This window comes from Myxocyprinus asiaticus, chromosome 21, assembly GCF_019703515.2.
Source record: "Myxocyprinus asiaticus isolate MX2 ecotype Aquarium Trade chromosome 21, UBuf_Myxa_2, whole genome shotgun sequence".
Taxonomy (NCBI): domain Eukaryota; kingdom Metazoa; phylum Chordata; class Actinopteri; order Cypriniformes; family Catostomidae; genus Myxocyprinus; species Myxocyprinus asiaticus.
The window spans coordinates 26,140,033-26,159,951 of NC_059364.1; the positions used below are offsets into that span (position 1 = coordinate 26,140,033).

Here is a 19,919-nt window from a genome sequence, read left to right on the forward strand (position 1 = left end):
TTGTAACGTGAGCAAATTGTAATTCAATATTTTTAGGCAACATTTTTAGAAAGTAGATCAGTGAAAAAACTGAAAAATGAATCTGAACAGGGAACAGTGAGGGAATTAGCCACAATATGTTGCCCAAACTAGCTAAAGCATGTACTACCTTTCCGCTCATAGCAATGCTTCCTGGCAGCAACATAATTGCTGATGTTGGCATGTACCATTAATTCTTAGATTGGTGTTTAACTCTCTATCTGGTCTGATATGCTAGTAGAGCTTGTTTACATCTCATTAACAAAATCTATTTAGTCACTTGCTTAAAATTAAAGCATGCAGCTTGTTGTTGTCTTTCTCTGAAACATTTCTAAATAGTTTGAAGTCAAACCACAAAGTCAGCACACCCTCACAAGATAACTTCCTCTCTTCCCACTTCCAGTAAGAAACTTCTAGAACTTCTTGAAAACGTTCAGATAAAGTGAAGTTCCTTTTAACCAAGTGCATCTCTGAGCAGATGAGATCAGCCGTATTGAAAAGCCATAAGAGCAGGAGGCTATTTCCTTCTGTCTTGGTGCTTTCAGATGTCCGGTGGGTTCAGTTGAGGCAGCAGGGGGTGAGGAGCTCATGGCACTATGACCTTAAGCACTGCCCATCCTCCTGGAGAGAAAATAGGCATGGCTGCTGAGTTCACAGGGGGCTGTGATCAAAGGCAGGCCCTGAAGGAGTTCCACTGAAGGAGCGCACACTCTGCTGAAATCTGGTAGGGGGTCTAACTGGTGGCAGATATATCGAGCAATTGCTATCCTACATCGTTTACAAAACTGCTAAGTGCACAGAGTCAAAAAAAAAAAAAAAAAAAACATTCAGAGTGCTACAAGGAGAGAGCAGACAGATACATTTTTGGTTTTCAAAGGCTACGTTCATACAGGTAGTGTTTGGGATTTACAACCTAACAGCAAACAGGAGCAGATAAAATAATGTCTGTAAGTAACTGTAGACAATCCTCCTCTCTAACTTGCAATAGCCTTGAGTAATCCCTGTACCCAAAGTGATAAACAACAATAGTAAATAAAAATGTACCTATTTAATGGATTTCATTTATTATTATTATTATTATTATTTTTACAGCATTTCAGCATTTTGGGCAACACCCGCTACATCAGAGATGTGGTCAAAAACACATTTTTCTTTTTCTGTCAAATTTGAAAATCTAGAACACACAATGCCCTTATTTTCCACCATTTGTTTTTTAACCTGAGAGATATTGACAGCTTTAACATTAGTGATTAACAGCAAAGAATAATCAGCAAAACATGTGCAACCACGTGTCAAGATGACGCAGACCACAACAGCTTTGAATGATCCACTTTGTAACCATAGACCGTCCCCCAGGATGATTATACAAAAATCTGAGGTACCGTCGCATTTTCTCCAAGATTATTTTAAGATCTACGCATCATATCACATTGTATTTAGACTTGTTTCGTTTTCTGGGAGCATCTGCTATTTTTTTATATTCTGTTTGTTTCATTAAGTTACAGTTGAAGTCAGAAGTTTACAAACACTTAGGTTGAAGTCATTAAAACTAATTTTAACCACTCCACAGATTTAATATTAGCAAACTATAGTATTGGCAAGTCGTTTAGGACATCTACTTTGTGCATGACATGAGTAATTTTTCCAACAATTGTTTACACACATATTTATTGTTTCACTTTTAATTGACTATATGGAGTTGTCCAGTGGGTCAGAAGTTTACATACATAAGATAACTGCGCCCTTATGTAGCTTGGAAAATTCCACAAAATTATGTCAAGCCTTTAGACAATTAGCCAAGTAGCTTCTGATAGGTGTACTGAATTGGAGGTGTACCTGTGGATGTATTTTAAGGCCTACTTTCAAACTCAGTGCTCAGTAAAATCAAAAGAAATCAGCCAAGATCTCAGAAAAAAAATTTGTGGACCTCCACAAGTCTGGTTCATCCTTGGGAACAATTTTCAAATGCCTGAGGGTACCACGTTCATCTGTACAAACTATAGTATGCAAGCATAAACACCATGGGACCACGCAGCCTTCATACTGCTCAGGAAGGAGATGCATTCTGTCTCCTAGAGATGAATGTAGTATTTCATGCCTTATTTTTCCAATTTCTGAAGGTTTACTTGAAAACTTGATACTGCTGTTAAAAACTTCAAGCAATGTTTTCTTAATTTGTACCTTTGTTCTATTGTTGTTATTTTTTCATATTGCTTGTAATTTGTTTCGTCATCTTGAATAATTACTTGAGATTTGGAAACAATGTTTATTCAAAATAGTTTGTATTTTGTTGTTGTATTGAAATTTTATTTTAGGGTTGCTAATTTAAGACATTTAAAGACCTTTTTAAAAACCTGAACACATTTTTTTTTTTATACCGTATGCCCACACAGAACAAATCCACAAAATTTCTAAATAAATCATAGATTATTTTACTTAAAAAGGCTGGGGCACACACTCAACAAGGCCTTAGAACTTGTAACATTGCTTATCAGCAAAACAGGGTATTTGCAAGTTTAAAATACTCAAGACATGTCTTCCACATATACATCTTATTACAACTGGTTTATGTACCGGTATATTAAAACATATGAATTAGAGGTCATCTGATATTTTGCTGATACAATAATAATGTGTTGAAAGAAAGGCAATAACAGATTAATCTGCGTATTACAAATTTTAATGCTCAGTTTCTACCATGTGTGATCTTTGAAATTGCAATAAAAGGACAAGACTAACGACTATTTTTTTTAAATCAATATACTGAATGTTACGTTAGACGATACGTTAAATAGTTGTCTTTTAAAGTTTAATTATCACATCTGAGCCATATCACACTTTTGGTCTTTAAGTTCCCAAATTTAAGACCTCTTTAGATGATAATTAATAGTTTTCTTACACTATTTAAGATATTTAAGACTTTTTATGACCTCACATTTAGAAAACTAAATTTAAGACATTTAAGGCTTTTAAGGACCCTTCGGAACCCTGTACTGAGAATCGTCAAACTGGTTTCTTATGAAAGCAAAATGGAAATTATAACTGAAATATACCCAGATTAATTAGAAATTAATCAAACTGAACCACAATTGAATAGAACCGAGAGCTTGTGAATCTGAACCTAATCGAATCAGGGAATCCGTATCGATACTCAACCCTATTGCCAACTGTGTTTCCGGTAAACAGCACACATCAACTGAATCGCTCTCAAAATTTGGAAAAGTCAAGGAATAAATTAAGGCCACATCCACACCAATCAGTTTAAGCTTGAAACCTAAGCTTCCAGTTTCCTAACATCATCATTTTCCAAAGTATGTGGTAATGGAGAATGCTAAATTTTTTGTAGAATAAAACACCAAACTCTAGTGTGGAAAAGAGGCATAAACATAGCAAATCAATGTGTTTTCAAACGAAAACATTTTAGTGTGGATGTGGCCTAAAATGTAGTCACTTCGGTAACATAATGCGGTTGTCAATCTCTTTCATAACCTACAGTACATGTGCATGAACATGACCACATCTCCAAACAGGACTGACAAATGTACACTGCTGTGTGGATGTAGCCCAAGAAAAAGCAGAGATTGTGGGGAAAAAAAAAAGAGTGTGTTATTATTTGTGAGTTAAGTGGATAGAGGGAGAAGAGAAAGCTAAAAATCGATAAATTCCAAGCAAGATGTCACAGTGGCCAATCACAACCACCTCCTGTCACCAGTGTCATTGTGACATGAGTATTTAGAACTTTCTAATTGGTCACACTGTTCAAAGACTTCTAGAGAGGCAAAATGACAACTGACAATGGATCCACTCTTGCTGTCAAGTCACACATACACAACCCACCCATATCTTGTACCTAAGGTGCTTCTGTTATACAATGCAAAAAATGTTGAGTTTTAAAACTCACAGCACCCTTTGGTTTCAATAAGATGGCATGCTGTCACAGCTGCCAATCAGTGCCAAAAGCTGCCTCGATGAACCCGAGGATTCAGTGTGTTTTTGTGTGTAGGCGTGAGAAAAAGCAACAGGGGGAGTATGTGTGTATCTGAAAGCGAGAGAGAGGCCCTACTTTCTTTCTCTATTCTACTTTGACGCTCTGTTTTCCTGGCCAGGGTTTAAGGCACACCCATCCACCCCCCAAACAAGAATTCCTCTCCGCTCCAATTAAAATGTCTTTGGCACAGTTTCTCTGTGGTTATCTTTTCACTTTGTATCTGTCTGTGGAAGGTACTTGCCAGTATTCTCCATTCATTCAGTGATCAATCCTACCCTGCACACAAAATTCCTGGTGGACCTCACAAGCACAAACTCATCTTTTTACTTTCTCTCACCAGACAAATAGAGCCATACAGAATTATACAATCAAGGGGATGTACATGCAAGGCCCCTCTGAATAATGAATCCTTCATTCGCAGGGGAGCTCTGAATTAGGAAAAAAAAATTATATTATATTATATATAATATATATATATATATATATATATATATATATATATATATATATATTTATTTATTTCATGGCCTTGATGACCAAGCCCTGAATGTAGGTAACATATCTCTCGTGCTGGGTTTCCCCGACTAGGTGAGGAAGGTGTCCCTGGAGGTATTGTGAGTTGTTAAGGTGCTAGCTTAATTGGCACAGAGCAGGAAAGAGGACATGAGAAAAGGGGAGGGGAGGAGACAGAGGGGGAGGTGGTAAGGTTCAGGGGCCACAATTCTCTTCCTGGCAGAGCTGACAGCACCACAGGGACCACACAAGGCTACACACACAAACACACACACTAGGGCTGAGTGATAGGAAGATGTAATCGGATATCGACGATGTCTTACAAAGATCCAGATGTCGATTCCGAGCAGACATGATCGACAATATCGGGAAATGGTAAAACCATGGATCTGGGAAGTCGACAAATATATCAAACAGTGACTAAGGTGTGAAACTAGCACCCGCCAAATGCGACAAGGCTGAATCCAGTTCGCGAGCTTCTCGTCCAAATGTATTTCATGTGTAGGTAATTTTGCACATCTACCCGCAACAGGAGGGCGACCTGCTGCAAGACATCTCAGAGTGACACAAGACAAGAAATGCTGTTAGTCACAAAGACATGCGCTTGAAGAAACACTTAAAACACATAAAATCTCCAAAATGCGCATGAGGTGGATACATTTATTCGATAAGAATATGCCTAATAGGGCCTGGGTAGCTCAGCGAGTATTGACGCTGACTACCACCCCTGGAGTCGCGAGTTCGAATCCAGGGCATGCTGAGTGACTCCAGCCTGATCTCCTAAGCAACCAAATTGGCCCGGTTGCTAGGGAGGGTAGAGTCACTTTGGGTAACCTCCTCACGGTCGCGATTATGGGTTCTTGCTCTCAATGGGACACGTGGTAAGTTGTGCGTGGATCGCGGAGTGTAGCATGAGCCTCCACATGTCATGCACAGTGAGCCACGTGATAAGATGCACAGATTGACTGTCTCAGAAGCGGAGACAACCGAGACTTGTCCTCCGCCACCCGGATTGAGGTGAGTAACCGCGTCACCACGAGGACCTACTAAGTAGTGGGAATTGGGCATTCCAAATTGGGAGAAAAGGGGATAAAAAAAAGAAACAAAAAGAAGAAATGTGCATAAACTATGATGGAAACACATTTACCAAATAAACTCCTATTGAATTTAACAGGAATACAAGATGAACATCAAAAAAAAATCATGTGACTGAATAATTCATTCATAACTGGACAAACCAGTGGACCAATCATCGCAACTGAACTGTTGCCCTGGGCTGCGATGCTTTTGGGAAACACAGCCCTGGTCATTCTGAAATACCGGTGTCCTAAAAATCCAAAGCCTGCATAGAGTTTGCAGAGTAAATAAGTTACACAAACTTGCACTTTTTCCCGAAGAGCAGGTTTATTGATACTTTTAAAGAATATCTTATAGATCCACACCACAAAGTCATGATGGCGGAATGCACACCCACATAGTGCTCCCAGAACTGTGTGACACACAGTGGCTACTTGTACTCATGCTCGTAAAAATGCTCCGATACCAAAAACCGGTTTAATAATAACATTACGTGATCCTCCTTATGCTCTATTCCCTTTGTAGACTTTACCATCCACTGTGAGAGCTTTGGAGGGCTGAAAGGTGTGGGGTTCAAAAACAACGTTCATTTGGAACTCATCTTTAAGTAATTTTTATTGGAAATTCTGTTTGAAGCGATCTTACAGAATGCTATCATGATTATTCTCCCTTCAAAGTGCCCTTCAGAGACTGAATATTGCAATTAGAATGGAAGTTATGTCATGTAGCGACCTACTTTTCCGGAGGTGAGAAGCTACCATCAAAAACACACAGAAACTGAAAGGGTTTTATGCCAAAATAAAAGCTCAATTTAAATGGAACAAAGAACAGCAATATCTGACTACTGTACAGTTATGTAATATTCAGTGTAATACTTCTACTACTACTACTACTAATAATAATACAAAATCAATAGTAACTATTATATTTAAGCAATTTCTTACATACGTGATGCTCTGTTATGCAGCACTTCTTTTGACAAAAAGAACTCAAATGTTGTATTTTGTGTTGTGCTGTGAGGTTCTGTACTAAAGCATTTCATTTGATAAGAATAATTTGTATTTTCCTTTGATTTAAATGTTCTAATGAATTAATTTATTTAGAAAAGGTATTGGGACATCCCTAATAACAATCATTCATGTACACAAACATGCTCATTTGCAAGTGCATGTCTGCGCTAACACCCACTCACAGGCAACACAAACATCAAAACAAGAATGATGGCAAAACAACAAAATCACAATACAAACACACATCCACACAGAGCAAATTGCTAGACCCAAAACTTGAGTTTCACAGTTCTTAGTTGTTCTCAAACTGTGGCATCGGGCAAGAAAATATTTGTCATGGCGGAAACGTAATATTGTTACAAATTTACCTGTTTGAGATAATGTCAAAAGTTGTATAAAAAAATAAATAAATAAAAAAAAATTATTAAAAATGATCGTAGCATGCAAATAGAGCGCAATAGCGTCCGCCCACTTTATTTTCCCCCATCTTGGTTCCAGTAGTATTTTTCCCCATTAATTTTGTTCATAGGGATTTCATAAAATCCTTTATAAAAGAACTGTAAGACTCCAAGTTGAATCACAACATTACAAACTCTGATTTGAAGCATTTGAAAATCAGACAGAAGTACAAGACTGTGTACTTAATGTCTTTCAGGGGAGAATGAACAATCCCATGAAGCATTGCAAATGAATTAATCGAATTAAAAATGATGGAAAAATATAAAACTCTTGATTTCAAGTTGCAGATTATAAGTATAGTATCAATATATTTAAAGTATATGCAAATTATTCAGATATGTACAAATATATAAGTAGTTTGAGATTGTAGGGAGACCAACTTTGTTGCATTATTCGCGGTGCGTCATGGGAGTGGGCGGTCACTGCAGAGCTCTTTTGCTGATTTTTGTTTGCAGCAATTCTCTGATTGGTGGATTTTCCCCTTTAAGATCATGGACAGTGTGGCTATTCACCAGGAATTTCGCTATTAAACACGTAAAAAAAATAAAAATAAAAATAAAATAATGCTGGTTTCTGCAGAATTATATACCATCTACTAACATCCTCGATTAATGGTTTATAAGTAGCCTTCTACTGAGAAACTCACAATGAACCTGACGATGCAATGAGGGGCGGCAACAATTCTTATTTATAAATGAAATGTGTTTAAATATTTTCTGATTCACAAAGTAAAAAAATATATATATTTTGCTATTATCATGTTTAGGTGAGATTTAGCCTAATTGGAGTGCTTGTTTTCAGTGCAGACTTAAAATGTTGGATTGGGAACCACCAATTTAATCGATTTACAAGCTCTTGATTTCAATATCAACAGACCTGTCACAATTAGATTTTAAGAATAAATATCAGATATTTTTGTTTACCCAGTCCAACATTACAGTGAGACGAAACTCACCCCACCCCCCCAGGGGAGGGAAAAAATGACAGCTTTCCAACTGGGTAAAAGACTCATCGATCACGTTGGCCAGTGTCATTACTGTGACAAAGCTGCGCTCAGCGATTCAGAGAATATTCTGTTTGAACACAGTTCGGAGGGGGACAGAGAATATATCCAGCGCCCAATGCACAAAAACATCTCTTCATCCTGCTTTACTGTCACAACTGTGCCAAGTCATTCTCATTATTTGAGATCCAGGTATAAATATAATAAATACTCAAAGGCTGTCATGGTTATGCTGCTACATTTAAAAAAAAATTATATTTTGAACTGAAGTGGAGGAATGAATAAGATCTAAGAACAGAGAGGCAGCTGATGAAACAGGTCAACAATCCCATACACAAGCACTGATGAAATCTCAACCAAACAATTTCAAATCAAGATAGTTTTCAATGAAGCTTTACAGAGGCATCAGATAATCCCTGTGCTGATTGTCTCTTTGTGTCTTTCTTCTAAATGCAGCCCTGAGTGTGTATAAAGGTGAATATTAATGGGAACGTGGCTGCATATTCAGAATGACAGAGTGGGTGAAGTTATGAGAAAAGGAACACAACAAAGACCTGGGGAGCTTGTTTTCTACTTTGAGGTCTGCCCCATAACCTGTCCTGAAGTGTGCGTGTGTGTCTTGACAGTTTTCACTGAAGAGAGGCACATAAAAGCTCCTCCTGGTTCTGGGGTCAATTACATTTAAATTTGGCCAGCCCAAGAGGTGCACTGAAACTCAATACACAACTCAAATGCACGCATACCAAGTAGATTCAGAGAAAAGTCAGAGAAAGTATTCTCTCTGTCTGAATTCAATATTCCAGGTTGGCTAAATAAAATGTGACTTTGAGCTCATGTTTTGTAAAGATCCAAAATCATCAGTGTGACTGGATGAAGTCTTTAAGACTCTACTGTCTGTAAAGTTTGGAAAGCTACAGTAACTTGCAGAACTGTCAGCAAACACTTTTGAGAGTTTTGTTCACTGAAGTGGAATTAAGATTTGTTCCCATGCCGACAAGCCAATCGGAAATGAAGAGGTGAAGACTGTTAATATATGTGTGGTAGGGCTGAAACGATTAGTCTACAAAAATTTTCATTGTCGAATAGTCGTTTGATCTCATTTAACGTAACATGAGATCACATTAAACTCTAATGATGACGCGTAAGAGCAGCACTGCAGTTCGCACATGACTGAAGAGAGGAAGAATTACACAGCTCACAATCCAGATGCACTCTAAACTTTCCAAACAGCTTCAGGTGATGTAGATCACAAAGTGTGAGGGAATTATACAAAAATACCAAAAGTAAATACAGAAGCACTCTTGTTGTGGAATACAGCGGAGCCCGAGTTGCCATTGCACTGATGAAAACCTGCGTGTCAGAGCGTCTTTAAAGGAAACACCTCACTGTTATACCTCTAATGCATCCTTTATTAAAGTTAAAATAATAAGGAAGCAGGTCATGTAAATAACTCCAAACTCCGAAACTGGCATTTCTCTGTGCGGTCAGCGCCTCTTCTATGAATTGCGTGAATGTCCTGATTTAAGGGGGAGAGACTGAAACTGCACCCGGCTGATGCACACTCTGTCACTGGGACGCTCATCCCTCAAGCGTGCACGCTTAATGCAGCTAGATTATAAAGTGATGGCTCGCGACATACTGAATCATTATATATGTCACTGTGCATTTCTTATCATGAAGAAAATTGGTAATAATGCAGCTTTATTAATAAGAGGGCTTTTTGTGAGTTAAAGATGGATTGAAGTAAACAGAAAGGTGAGAGAGCTAGTCTTCGCCCCATTACACACTACAACAAAATACGTTTTTGATTTGTTTTTGGTTTTTTTTTGGCTTGTTTCCAAAAATAATATATAAAACTCATTTAAAACAACGTACATTTAGCAGCTATACTTGCATAGCTGTATAGAATTTAATATTAAAAATACAAATAGTTTAAAATATCTGAAAATCCTTTTAAAAAGATGCATTCACACGAAAAGTAGCATATAAGATATTTAGACTTGCATTTAGGGAATAGATCTTGAACGTAAGTATATTTGTCTTTACTGCACATACAGAAGTATAACAAAGTGAAAAAATACACATATACAAAATACATTATATTTAAGATACACTACTGGTCAAAAGTTTTGAAACACTTACTCATTCTTTATTATAAATGTTTTTTCTTCTCATTTATAATAATAGTAAAGTCATCAAAACTATGGAATAACATAAATGGAACTATGGGAATTATGTTGTGACTAAACAAAATCCAAAATAAGTCAAAACTGTGTTATATTTTAGCATCTTCAAAGTACTCACCCTTTGCCTAGAATTTGCAGACATGTACTCTTGACATTTTCTCAACCAACTTCTTGAGGTATCACCCTGGGATGCTTTTTAAACAGTATTGAAGGAGTTCCCATCTATGTTGGGCACTTATTGGCTGCTTTTCTTTATTATTTGGTCCAAGTCATCAATTTCAAAAACTTTTTTTTATTTTTTATTACATTTTAGTTTTATAATGAAATAAATTAATATGGTGGCACAATTATATTTTTGTGTACAAAACTAATTTCAAACATTTAAGCATACGCCTTCAGATCAAAAGATTTTTAAGATCATGTGAAACATTTCAGTCAAGTGTTTCAAAACTTTTGACCGGTAGTGTTTAAAGCAAGTCTAAATATCATACATGTTGCTTCACAAGTAAATGTATCTTGTTTTAAGGATTTTAAGACAATTTTGAATGGAAAACAAGACAAAAACACTTGATAACAATAGGATTTTTTTTTGTAGTGAATTTTTTTACTGAATTAAACTTAATAAAAATGCTTATTTCCTTTAATTCAGTGAATGTCATTTAGAGGTATTTTTAAAAGATGATTTTGTCCTCTATTGTTAGCAAGCACGTTTAATATACCCCTTTAAGTTGGGCACAAGCTGAAAAATCGGTTAAGAGCTAATGATTAGTCATTGCAATAAATAGTCGAATAGTCGTTCTAATAATCGTTAGATTAGTCAAGTATCAAAATAATCGCTAGTTGCAGACCTAATGTGTGGTGCTAATGAATAATGATAAATTTGATTAAAAATATCACTTGCCTGAGAATACTATTATTTCTGCATCAGATTTGTGTAATAAGACTAAAAGCAGTTGCTAAGAGGCTTGAGATGGGATAAACAGGAATAAACATCAGATATGAAGCAAATATTATATATATTTATATACACCAATCAGCATTATATACAACATTAAAACCACCTGCCTAATATTGTGTAGGTCCCCCTCGTACCGCCAAAACAGCTCTGACCCATCGAGGCATGGACTCCACAAGACCTATGAAAGTGTCCTGTGGTATTTGGCACCAAGACATTAGCAGCAGATCCTTTAAGTCCTGTTAGTTGCGAGGTGGGGATTGGACTTGTTGGTCCAGCACATCCCATAGATGCTCAATCGGAGTGAGATTTGGAGGCCAAGTCAACACCTTTGTCATATTCCTCAAACCATTCCTGAACCATTTTTGCAGTGTGGCAGGGCGCATTATCCTCCTTAAAGAGGCCACTGCCGTCAGGGAATACTGTTGCCTTGAAGGGGTGTACATGGTCTGCAATAATCTTTAGGTCGGTGGTACGTGTCAAAGTATCATCCACATGAATGCCAGGACCCAAGGTTTCCCAGCAGAACATTGCCCAGAGCATCAAACTGCCTCCCCAGGTAAACACCACACTTGCACCTGGCCGTTCACATGATCTAAAAAAAAACGTGATTCATCAGACCAGGCCACCTTCTTCCACTGCTCCATGGTCCAGTTCTGACACGCTCAGTGGTGGACAGGGGTCAGTGCACTGTGTTCTGACACCTTTCTATCATTTAAGCAATTTGTCCTTCAGTAGCTCTTCTGTGGGATCGGACCAGCCAGGCTAGCATTCGCTCCCCACATGCATCAATGAGCCTTGGGTGCCCATGTCCCTGTCGCCGGTTCACTGGTTGTCTTTTCTTGTACCACTTTTGGTAGGTCCTAACCGCTGCATACCAGGAAAACCCCACAAGACCTGCTGTTTTGGAGATGTTGTGACCAAGTTGTCTAGCCATCACAATTTGGCCCTTGTCAAAGTTGCTCAGATCCTTACGCTTGCACATTTTTCCTGCTTCCAACACATGCAATTCAAGAACTGACTGTTCACTTGCTGCCTAATATATCCCACCCCTTGACAGGTGCCATTGTAATGAGATAATAAATGTTATTCACTTCACCTGTCAATGGTTTTAATGTCGTGGCTGATCAATGTATATCAGAGTTTCCGCAAAGAAATTTTGGTGCCGGACAACGTGTCCGGGAATGATAAAGTTGTCCGGAAAAATTTGAAAAAATCCAGTCATTTCATTTCTGTGTTTATTTTGCGCTGTAATGTGATGGACTATATTATAATATTGCAATACAATCAAATCTAATAAACTTTTGTTCATTAGAGCTGCTTTTGCATGAAATAAAAAAACTGCCATAATGGAATTAGCATCTAATTCAGAAAAACATTCAACATGGGACAGAGCAAAAAGATAAACCACAATTTGGCACATAAACTCGGCAAAAAAAGAAATGTCCTCTTGCTTTTATTTTCAGCAAACATGTGTAAAATTTTTTATGAACATAAAGATTCAACAACTAAGACATAAACTGAACAAGTTTCATGAAGGATGTCTTCCCTGTATCGCACAGCGTTGAGACTGCCTGCAATGACAACAAGATCAGTTCGATGATGCTGTGACACACCGCCCCAGACCATGACGGACCCTCCACATCCAAAACGATCCCGCTCCAGATTACAGGCCTCGGTGTAACGCTCATTCCTTCGACGATAAACATGAGTCCGACCATCACCCCTGGTGAGACAAAACTGCGACTCGTCAGTGAAGATCACTTTTTACCAGTCCTGTCTGGTCCAGCGAAGGTGGGTTTGTGCCCATAGGCGACGTTGTTGCCGGTGATGTCTGGTAAGGACCTGCCTTACAACAGGCCTACAAGCCCTCAGTCCAGCCTTTCTCAGCCTATTGGGGACAATCTGAGCACTGATGGAGGGATTGTGCATTCCTGGTGTAACTCGGGCAGTTGTTGTTGCCATCATGTACACCATGTACCCGCAGGTGTGATATTCGGATGTACCGATCCTGTGCAGGTTGTTACATGTGGTCTGCCACTGCGAGGACAATCAGCTGTCCTTCCTGTCTCCCTGTAGCGCTGTCTTAGGCATCTCACAGTACGGACATTGCAATTTATTGCCCTTGACACATCTGCAGTCCTCATGCCTCCATGCAGCATGCCTAAGGCATGTTCACGCAGATGAGCAGGGACCCTGGGCATCTTTCTTTTGGTGTTTTTCAGAGTCAGTAGAAAGGTCTCTTTAGTGTCCCATAACTGTGTTTTTATAACTGTGACCATAATTGCCTACCGTCTGTAAGCTGTTTGTGTCTTAACGACCATTCCACAGGTGCATGTTCATTAATTGTTTATGGTTCATTGAACAGGCATGGAACAATTAAACATTGTTTAAACCCTTTACAATAAAGATATGTAAAGTTATTTGGATTTTTACAAAATTATCTTTAAAATACAGTGTCCTGAAAAAGGGATGTTTCTTTTTTGTTGAGTTTATCTTTTCATTCACAAGAAATATTAAAATAAAAAAATATCATTAGGTTATGCTATGTAATTTCTCACCTTGGCTCATTTCTTTCTCTTTATTTTTATGATTATTTTTCTCTGATTTTGCAGAGCACATAAGCATTTTGCTGCTGATGTGAAGTCAAATGTGTTCAGAATTTCTCTACAGCTTAAGATACACATAAGCCTGGTGTCCTTTTCCTACAGAAGATGGCAACACAAAGCTGTTTTAATGCAATTCTGAAGTGAGAATCTCCTCACTGTAGGCACGCAAGATGTAGATAATGCAGGTTGCTTTTTGCATTTTCACCAGGCATTGTGTCCAAATTTGTTGGACATTGGGACATTTTAACAGTCAAAAACCGGTAATTACCTGCTAACGGAAACCCTGATATACTATATACACTGGTGGCCAAAAGTTTGGAAACATTTACAGATTTTGCTCTTATGGAAAGTAATTGGTACTTTTATTCACTAAAGTGGCATTCAACTGATCACAATGTATTGTCAGGACAATAACGTGAAAGATTACCATTACAATTTGAAAAAAATAAAACTACTTCAAAGAGTTCTCACAAAAAAATCCTCCACGTGCAGCAATGACAGCTCTGCAGATCCTTGTTATTGTAGCTGTCAGTTTGTCCAGATTCTCGGGTGAAATTTCATCCCACGCTTCCTGTAGCACTTGCCATAGATGTGGCTGTCTTGTCGTACACTTCTCACGCACCTTACAGTATAGCTGATCCCACAAAAGCTCAATGGGGTTAAGATCCATAACACTCTTTTCCAATTATCTGTTGTCCAATGTCTGTGTTTCTTTGCCCACTCTAACCTTTTCTTTTAGTTTTTCTGTTTCAAAAGTGGCTTTTTCTTTGCAATTCTTCCCATAAGGCCTTCACCCCTGAGTCTTCTCTTTACTGTTGTACATGAAAGTGGTGTTGAGTGGGTAGAATTCAATGAAGCTGTCAGCTGAGGACATGTGAGGCGTCTATTTGTCAAACTAGAGATTCTGGTGTACTTATCCTCTTCGTTTAGTTGTACATCTGGCCTTCCGCATCTCTTTCTGTCCTTGTTACAGCCAGTTGTCCTTTGTCTTTGACGACTGCAGTGTACAACTTTGTATGAAATCTTCAGACTGTTTGGAAATTTCAAGCATTGTATAGCCTTCATTCCTCAAGACAATGATTGACTGATGAGTTTCTAGAGAAAGCTGTTTCTTCTTTGCCATTTTTGGCCTAATATTGACCCTTAAGACATGCCAGTCTATTGCATACTGTGGCAACTCAAAAACAAACAAAAAGACAATGTTAAGCTTCATTTAACAATCCAAATAGCTTTCAGCAGTGTTTGATATAATGGCAAGTGATTTTCTAGAACCAAATTAGCAATTTAGCATGATTACTCAAGGATAAGGTGTTGGAGTGATGGCTGCTGGAAATGGGGGCCTGTCTAGATTTGATCAAAAATGACTTTTCAAATAGTGATGGTGCTGTTTTTTACATCAGTAATGTCCTGACTATACTTTGTGATCAGCTGAATGCCACTTTGGTGAATTCAAGTACCAATTTCCTTCAGAAACAGCAAAATCTGTATATTATTCCAAACTTTTAGCCGCCAGTGTGTATGTATATATATTCATTACAAAACTGTTGAAACACTTGACTGAAATGTTTCTCAAGATCTTAAAAATCTTTTGATCTGCAGGCTTAAATGTTTGAAATTAGTTTTGTAGACAAAAATATAATTGTGCCACCATCACACTGTTTTTTGAGTGCCTCGCCATAAATACTGAGTTTTTAGATGGCTTGTCAAGTTAAAGCAGGGTTGATACACACACATGCGCGCGCGCACACACACACCGTTTCGCAAGTTTATCTACAAAAATACTGAAGTGAAACAATCAGTTTTCACTTAGAAATCAGGCAAACACATTAAATTATAGTAGTTTAATTTAAAGTTTATAAACTTTAGAACTTTGAAATCTGGCATAGAAAAACAACATTTCCAAAAAAATAAAAAAAAATTCCACAGAAAAAACAAAAACCATCTAAAATTTTGAAAAGTCCAATATAATCTGCTTCCAATATCATCCTATTCAGACTTGATGTGGTCAACAATATACTGTGCATACCTACATAAAATCTACATTTTATAATTTTTTTTCTTATTATAAAAGGTTTTACTACTAAAGAAATTAATTGCATTTTTTAAACATCTGTATAATACAGAACCATATTGAGCCACCACTCACATGAGATTTCAGTAACTTAAAAGCTATTTTATTCTACATGGAGAGAGTCCCCTCATGGAGGCTTCCACATTAGGATCAAATGACCAGTAGACTTGCCACGATATCATAATTTTCACGTTCAAACCGACTAAACCGGTATTACCGCTGGTTGAATGCTAAGTGTGTACTGTGTAATAGCCTACATAATAACGCAAGGCAGCTTGATTTCAAACTTTGAACTTTATTCCTTATTTATTTTAACTAAAAATTCAAATGAAAAAAATGAACAGCAGTTAAAATGTGTGTTGTTCAACAGTTGTGAAGGGCAACATCTCTTTGGCAACGAACCTACTTCATCCGTGAATTCTCTCCATCATGGGCTACCGGTCGGGTATCAATTATTGTGGGTAGATGCGGGTTTGATGTTAGTGTTTTATTACCTTTCATCCCAGGACCCAGTTTAGCTGTTTCGGAAGAGTAATGACTTTAAATGTTTGAATACATTTGTTTTGTTCCCTCCTAGGGCTGGACGAAATGCAAGACATGTTCACGATATTTTTATAAAAAATTTAAAAAAAAAAATCACAATACTCAATTACATCATCAACCCCCCAGCTGAGGGATTGGTGAATATTGCTGCTTTAGTGATTTTGAATTGAAAATGAAATTCATGTATTTAAAAAACTAAAAACTTCAACCAAAAGGCATTTCTAAATTCAAACTGCACTTCAAACGAAACGAAAAAGCAATTAAAATAAGGAAGTGGTAAAAAAAAAACACAACCACCTTTCCATTTACCATCACGCAAGTATCCGTCTATGACAACAGGCGGAAAATTACTACTATAAATGAAGATCTAAAAACAATTATAAATGTAAAAATAATTATAATGATGATAATAATCACTGAAATATAAATCATGGTTCGAGGTGAACGTGTTTTTGTATTATTTTATGATTTAATCACAGATGTATAGGCTATATATAAAGTGACCCTGCAGAGTTGCACTCACAACGAACTGCTCTGTGGAAATAAAGCGAACTGAACACAAAGCACCTCCTGAGCTGAGATGTCTGACGTCATTTACAGCATTCTTATAGACGATAATATTCTTGCATAAATTCAGAAGAAAAAAGTGAGAACCCTTTACATACATGTGTTCCACGAGACTGCACGCGTCCGAACAAATAGCACATATGCGCATAGATGGCTTTTCTGTCATCTGTTCTTAAAAATATAATAAAGTGTGTTTCTTCAAGTGCGTCTGTGTGTCAAACATTTCTTGTGTCATTCCGAATCCGAGATGTCTTACAGTTACCCACCATGCACATTATATTAGCTACCTGCAAGCTAGCTACTCTTCGAATACCACTCGCTTTATCTCAGTAACTGCCCTGTTATTTGAATCTTTCACTCATGAACTAAATTAATCATGGCTTACTGTGAATAGTGAATGTTTACAATGGTGTCAGCTGTCCAATATGTCATAATCAAAACATTTACAGAGTGCACCTTTAAGGATTATTTCAGTGACACTAACGGTTCAAAACATCCAAACCATGAAAACAACACTTACGTCTTCTTGCAGCTGCAGCTAAACTTAGTAGAGCTTGATGAATCAGTCTGTAAGCTGACTGTCCTGGGTGGAAGTGTGTGAATCTCAGCGCATGTTCAGACACCTGTAATGAGGACAGAGAGGGCATGTGGTGAGGCTTTGATAGATCACTCCTTGTGCAGTTGCGAGATGGTGCAGTCAATATTTGTGCTCTCTCATTTGCAGGGTGTTTGTCTCAGACAGTGCTCTCTTGTATCCTAGACAATGATCTGAAGACCAGTGAAGCGCTTTGTGTATCCGTGACTACTGATGCACAGGTATCGACAAACCACGCAGAGATAAGGACCTACCCCTTGACCAATTATAGACACACTCTGGCATTTCTGTCAAACAATGTTCATGTTTACTGATCCAGTAGGAGAGAGATCCAGGAAGGGTTTTAAAATGAGGTTAAAGCAAGAGTAAATGGTAAAGCAAGATGCTGTCCTACAAGATTTGATCACTGGACATTTGTGAATGCAAAGAGGTGATGTGCTATGAAGGCACACATACAATAAAGTGCGATTCTGCTGAGCCACATATTCCAGAAAATGTCCTGGTCCTATTTTACTCAAGTCAAAAAGTAACAATTATTTATTTTGCATATAGAAAATAAAGGCTATTTTTGGTCCAATCAAATTTTTACATTATTTTCATGACCGGAATCTGAAAAAAGGCGGTCATCATGATATTCTTAATACCGCAACACGGAAAAAAATATTTGTTATTTAAATTGTAAAGTATTTATACATCATAGTTGTGCTCCCTTGGTACTGCCTTTCCTTTTCACTGACTTTAAAAATGATAAAAAAAATAATAATAATTGTACATATTGCATAATAAAATGCGTAACGGTAATGAGAATTGGGCTATAAAAGGTACTTAAGTGTCCTGAAAATATTGTCTCAATACAAAAAATAAAAAATGTTGAATAGTCCTAAATGTTAAAATATAATTGCATACATATTTATTTATTTTTTTACTGATTTGTGGTTAAATATTACCAGGACATTTTCTTGACAGGTTTTGTGAGAATCACCCAAGTAGGTTCCTCTAAAATACGCATAAACAACGCAAGAGGAAATGTAGTATACCCTATGCAGAGCCTGTCTGGGATGGGCAACAATGGTTGACTAGTCATTAGGGCTACAACTAACAATTATTTTTATAATCGATTAATCTAACGATTATAAGAATGATTATTCTACTATTCTGCGATTATTGCAACGATTAATCATTAGCTCTAAACCAACTATTCAGTTTGTGCCCAGACTTAAAAGGTTGTATTAAATGTGCTTACTAACAGTAAAGAGGACAAAATCATCTTTTAAAAATACCTCTAAATGACATTCACTGAATTAAAGGAAAAAAAAACCCCACTTTTTATTAAGTTTAATTCAGTAAAGAAATTCACTGCAAAAAATCCTATTGTTATCAAGAGTTTGTCTCGTTTTCCATTTAAAATTGTCTAATAATCCTTAAAACAAGATACATTTACTTGAGAAGCAACATATAAGATATTTAGACTTGCTTTAAGAGAATGTATCTTAAATAGAAGTGTATTTTGTATATAAGTATTTTTTCACTTGGTTATACTTCTGCGAGTGCAGTAAAGACAAAATATACTTATATTCAAGATCTATTCTCTAACAGCAAGTCTAAATATCTTATATGCTGCTTCTCAGGTGAATGTATTTTTTTTTTTAAAAGGATTTTTAGATATTTTAAAATATTTGTATTTTTAATTTGTCAACATTCTCAGGTATTTTTTTCTTCTGCAGTATAGCTGCTAAAGAAAATACAAGGTGTTTTAAAGAAGCTTTAGATATTTATATGGGAAAACAAGCCAAAACAAAAACAAAACAAAAGCATTTATTTTTTGCAGTGTATAATGGGGTGAAGACTACCCTCTCTCACCTTTCTGTTCACTTCAATCCATCTTTAACTCACAAAAAAACGAACTCTCTCTTAGTGTAATTAATATTTTTTATTGATGATAAAAAATAATAAAAAAATAAATAAAAAAAAGAGAAAAACAACACATACACACCAAATCAACATTTAACCCCCACTAATATCCCTCCCCAATCACCAACCCCACCCTAACCCCCAACGAACACCCCTGTGGTCACATAAATACACACACACACACACACACACAAATAAATAAATACATTTTTTAATATATAATAAACATACATAATTAAACTAGACCTCTCTCTCCCCATCCTTTCCCCAAGAGTACCCCAAAACCGCTAAATAATTACCCCATTTTCTGAAAAACAAGTCCCACAAACTCTCTTATTAATAAACCTGCGTATTGCCAATTTTCTTCACAATAAGAAATACACAGTGACATATATAATGATTCAATAAGTCGCG

At 37.0% G+C, this 19,919-nt stretch overlaps 1 protein-coding gene across 4 annotated transcripts in view; it reads right to left on the bottom strand.

Moving 5' to 3' along the window:
• LOC127412491 (bifunctional heparan sulfate N-deacetylase/N-sulfotransferase 2-like) overlaps positions 1-19,919 on the bottom strand; it is a 202,432-nt gene that overhangs the window by 51,948 nt on the left and 130,565 nt on the right. For 3 of the 4 annotated variants that reach the window (XM_051648901.1, XM_051648898.1, XM_051648899.1), the window contains one exon: positions 17,520-17,622. The exons of the other annotated variant lie outside the window; for it this stretch is intronic. The gene's annotated coding sequence lies outside the window, so the exon portion shown is untranslated. The remainder of the gene's footprint in view (positions 1-17,519; positions 17,623-19,919) is intronic. 4 annotated transcript variants of the gene reach the window in all.